We start from the raw sequence: 4,008 nt of genomic DNA on the forward strand, positions 1-4,008 counted from the left end.
CATACTTATACACCTAGGAGTCATGACTAATTAAGACAGAAATTAGCACCTTCTTCTTCCTGTTCCAGCCTGGGATAAAGATGAAAATCAGAAGGTATGAAAATCTGATGACTAACAGGAGTTGTTTAAAAAAAAAAAAAAAAAGCAAGTGTCTGATTTACTGATATCATTCTAAGTACTTAACAGGATAGACATCAAACCAACAAACTAGTAGTTTTTGCCTTTCCTGTCAGCTTTTTCTTTCCTCCTTCTCAGCTCACTCCAGCTAAGAGCTCATTAATAAATTCATCAATGTGCTGGGTAGGGACTGTGCTAGGTAAGCGTTGCCCAGGCCCTGAAGAGCTCTCAGTTAGTCTGAGAGATGTTTCCTGGATGTACATGTTCTGATGAACTGTCACGTGGGAGCCACTGGAGCATAGACAGGAGACACCCAGCCTAGCAAGGAACACCACCCATTTCCCAAGGAGCTCATTTTGTCACTTTATATCATCAGTAGGCTGCCCTTAAGTTTCATACTTTTTACTTCCATAAAACTTGCATTTTTAAAACACACATTGATGCCCCAAAACCACCCTTTATGAACACAAGTGAGCTCTCTTCCCCAACTTAACCAACTTTCTATCCCAGTATTTCCCATTTCAAGCAAGAGAATTCTGCCATTTCTTACGCACAATTTTCTCATTCCCAGCTTAGTGCATCTATAAATGCCATTCTCTAGAAAGCTTCTCCATCAGGCAATGCAATTTATTCTCCTCTAAGTCAGTAGTTCTCATCGAGGAGTGATTTTGTCCCCCAGGGAATAATTTGGCAATATCTGGAGACATTTTTGGTTGTCATAACTGGGGGTTACTACTGGCATCTAGAGGGTAGAGGCAAGGGATGCTGTTATATATCCTACAATGCACAGGACAGTCCCCCACAATGAAGAATTATCTGGCCCCAAAGTGTCAGTAGAATCCAGAATGAGAAACCCTGCTTTAAGTTGAGCTTTAAGTTCATCTACTTAGATTAAAAAATACTCCTGAATAAACCACACCCAACTCTGATCATGCCTTTGCTTTGCATTACCTCAGAATGCAGAGTGCTCTATATCGACTTGGATGTAAGGTTAAGAATCATAGTATCTCAAGATAGGATAGAACTTTAAAAGTCATGTAGTCTAACCACTTTCTTGTCAACGTTGCTTTGTAAACATCTGTTGCATGTTAAAAGTTATCTTTGCTCAACTAGATGACAAGCAACTCCATTAAATCCTTTCATGTTCGTGCATTCCGCACTTATTTAGCACCTGCTATGTACCACACACTGTCTTAGGCACTAGGAATACAGTAATAGACATTAGCTCTGCTCTTATAGATCTTAAGTTTAGTGGAATACATATGTACATTCCATTGTGGTAAGGGAAAGAACATAGTTTACCTGGTAGCGGGAATGACTAAACCTGGGACATCAGCCAAAGCTTCCCTGAGGATGAGACATTTAAGCATGTATTGGGCATTCAGTCAGTATTTGCTGAATAAATAAAGGAGAAGCCTAAAGGATAAATGGAAGTTATCTGGGTGAAGTGTTCAGAGGTGGGAGGGGGACAGCAGGGGCCCATGGGTTTGAGGTGCCTATGAAACATCAAGGGAGAGAAACCACGTGGGCCATTGCATGTATGTGTCTGGAGCCCAGAGAGGGAGGTTGGAGCCACACCCATGGAACTCCAGTTCCAAAGTATAAGTCTGAAAGAGGAGGAAATGGAAAGAGACTGATGAGGAAATGCCGGGGCATAGGTGGAAAACCAGGAAAGGGTGTGTCATAGAAGAAAGCTTTTCAAGAAGCATCCAGCCAGCTTGCCGCCCACTGGGAAGTGGGGAAGTGAGCAGCCTGGACTGATTGTACAGACATCCTATAAGATGAACAAACTACTGTCTTTGTATTTTGAATTAACACAAAATCTTTCTGTTGAATTTTCTACTTCAAAGTTAACCACATCGATCTGAGTATCAATCCCAGATTTTGTGGGTGTTCGCATTTATGACACTCAAATTTATCATGTTCATTTTAAAAGATAAACTCACGAATTTTAGATTTCTTTTAGTCCTCAGTGTCACAATGCTCTACCAGTTTAGGGTGTCAATGAGAAAGAGTGTAGAGCTAATGTCTCAGTGGCTTAATAAACAAAAGATGCATCTGGCAACATGCAATTAGATCTTGATTATCTGTGCCATTGAGAGGTAGAAATACATGAATAAAATTAATAGAATTGAAAACCTCAAGTTCAACTTCTTGTCTAATTAAATACTTGATTTTTTAAAAAAAAATTACTAAACAGCAGCAAATCTTATACTAATCTAACTCTCAGTTCTCTTTCATTCTGATCTAGAAGGTATGAAGCTGCTGAAAAACCATCTAGATGGGGGAAATTAATAAGGTGCCCAGATAAACTAGAAATTGAGAAATCAACTCCTCAATAAAGATAACTATAACTGCCTCTTGTTGTTTCACATTAGATTCCCCAAAGAGCGCTTCAATTTCTAATTCTTTTAGAATGAGCTTTCAACACATTTCAATACAAAACTCAAGCTAAAATCATGAGATGAAAAAGACATTGTCTGGCTCTGAGGGGTCTTAGACTCCACCAGTGAGACGACAAGCTGAAAGGCTGAATGCAATAAGTTGAAAAAAAACGGTGGAAGCACAGAGGAAGGGATGGATTATCTGATAGGTTTGACCACACACAGGGAATGTTCACGAAGAAGCAGTTAGAAGACATGGGAAGACTTGCTTAGATGTTCAAGAAAATGAAGCATATGAATAAAGTAAAGCAATTTTTAACTCCAGGAAAAACAAAATGTAGAAGAATTGTAACCATGTTAATATTGCTTAGTTCAGCCATAATAATGTAATCACTTCATACTGATTTAAAAAAGAAAGCCTGTATTCTTATGGAGAAGAGGCAGAGTATAAGAGCTCTAGGTCCTTGTTGACCATATAGAAAATAAACACTATTATCTAAAGCTGACAAATCAAGAATCCATAGTATAAGCATATTATTTACACAGAGCAAGTGAATACCAGAAAAAAAACACTAAATTGGACGGCGATGCCTCTGCGTAGCACTGTCATGGTTGGGGGAGGTGACACTGTTTTGTTGTACTTAAGTACTATTTTACTCTTAAAACAGTTTATATATTAACTTGGAAAAAATTAAAATTAAAAAATTCTAAGATATTTGCAGTGATAAAGGACAAAGTTTTATGCATTACCTAAAGATGGAAATCATTCTTTTATTCAAGATACATTGGCAAAGGGCACTTTCTAGGCCAGTCTGGATCATCTGTGTAGAGCTCTCTTGAGATCTTTCAGGTGAAAGCTACTGAAGGCACAAGGTATATTCTGAGAGTATGATCCTCCCTGTGAATTATTAATCATGTCACCGTACAGCAGAAAAACTGCCTTGGCAACTGGTGTATTATGGTCACGTTGTGTTGATGCCAATGGTTAATGAGCAAAACCACTGTATTTGATTCAATAAAATAATTCTGAACACTTAAAAGCTGAAGTCACCTTATAAAGCAGCTCACTACAATAAAAGAGGGAAATCACTCTAGTCATGGTGCCTACAGCCCTGTGAAAGCTGGCATTTCTGCATGTGTGTAAGAAACCTAAGTTAGGCACACCCCATCTAGCAAGTTAAAAACTCAAGAAAAAGGGACTCAACCCGAGGGCCTTTAAAGTGACTCATGTTGGCTACTCCAACGACAACGCAGATGGATCACACACCCATGAAGGTAGTTTAAGAGTCTTAGAGTTTAGTTAGATATGACACTGCTTCTTTTGAACTCTGTGAGTTGAAGAATCCATGACTGTCACTTAGCTGTTTACCTTTTACTTAAGGATGTTCAGGAAGAGTATCATCACACTTTCCCATGGTGACTGCGTGCCAGGAGAACGCTGCAGGCCCCGCCTCTACAGCTAAAGGAGAGGCCTTGCTTTTAAATGCTGGGCCAGAGATTCTGCAAG

The sequence above is a fragment of the Pteropus vampyrus genome, unplaced genomic scaffold (genome assembly GCF_000151845.1).
Source record: "Pteropus vampyrus isolate Shadow unplaced genomic scaffold, Pvam_2.0 Scaffold384, whole genome shotgun sequence".
In the NCBI taxonomy this organism is placed as follows: Eukaryota; Metazoa; Chordata; class Mammalia; order Chiroptera; family Pteropodidae; genus Pteropus; species Pteropus vampyrus.